The following is a 1094-nucleotide window of genomic DNA, read 5'->3' as shown; positions in this document are numbered from 1 at the left end:
CCTCTGCCTAACATTGTGTCCTTATTAACATTAAATAAAGAACAAAGAATATAGATCAACTTACAAGGAAGAACAAGTTTAACATTGTTTTTTAGTCTGTAACAGAAACAACTTACAGTGCATCAATTTACCTGAAAAAAACAAACAAAAAAAAAACAATCATTATTTAAACTGTAAACATTTTGGATCATTTGATACATATAATCAATAAATAATAATAAATTCAAATTGATAAGCAACATTTTAGCTCAGGAGTGTTATATAAAAACACATTGACCTAAAAAAATCAATAATTAACAAAACAATTTATGCTGATTTTTTATTTTTATTTTATTTTTATCAAAATGAGGAAGTCAGGATCAATGAGCACACTTATCGATAAAACACACAAAAAAATGTCAACATGAAAGAGGAAAGCGGAGCAGGTAATCATCTTGCTTTGAGTTTACTCTTTGTCACCTGCGAGCTGTGACAAGCGTCCAGAGAATCATAAAAACAGCAGCTGAACTGAGGAGGCGAATTAATGTTGTTAGTAGAGTCCTAACATTTATTAAACATTACTTCTGTAAATTGTGTTTTGACAAACTCATCGATAAAACTGAAACATTTAGTCAACTCAAAAGAGGAAAGAGGGGGCAGGTGTCGCTCTCGCTTGAGTTTACTCTTTGTTGCATGCGCGCTGTGAGTGACGTCCAGAGCGCGTGCACCGTAACAGCAGCGGAGGAGGTGACGGTCTGAGTTTATTTATCATGTCAGCAGCAGAGACACGAGTCATGCGTGGCTCCCAAAACGACAAGGCAGCCATATTTGTTCATAACTTAGGAACGCACGCGACAAAATGAGAATGGTTAAAAAAAAACTCCCTGCGGCAAAAACAGCATGTTTTCTAGGGTCACATGCGCCCCCCTGACATTGCCCCGGCCGGCGCCCCACTATTTGAGAAGGACTGGGTTAAGGTCAGGCAAGTTTGCTGGCCAATTAAGAACAGGGATACCATGGTCCTTAACCAGGTACTGGTAACTTTGGTACTGTGTGCAGGCGCCAAGTCCTGCTGGAAAATGAAATCTGCATCTCCATAAAGTTGGTCAGCAGCA

The 1094-nt window shown here is 38.6% G+C and overlaps 1 protein-coding gene across 1 annotated transcript in view; it reads left to right on the top strand.

Annotated features, from left to right (window-relative positions):
- The window catches only part of LOC119425608 (glutathione S-transferase A), a gene marked incomplete in the record, with an annotated part of 5278 nt that overhangs the window by 1130 nt on the left and 3054 nt on the right, over positions 1-1094 (top strand).

The sequence above is a fragment of the Nematolebias whitei genome, chromosome 19 (genome assembly GCF_014905685.2).
Source record: "Nematolebias whitei isolate Nwh7 chromosome 19, NemWhi1, whole genome shotgun sequence".
Lineage (NCBI taxonomy): Eukaryota > Metazoa > Chordata > Actinopteri > Cyprinodontiformes > Rivulidae > Nematolebias > Nematolebias whitei.
Note: the sequence above shows the minus strand (reverse complement) of the source record. Positions and strands in the feature narration are given on the sequence as shown.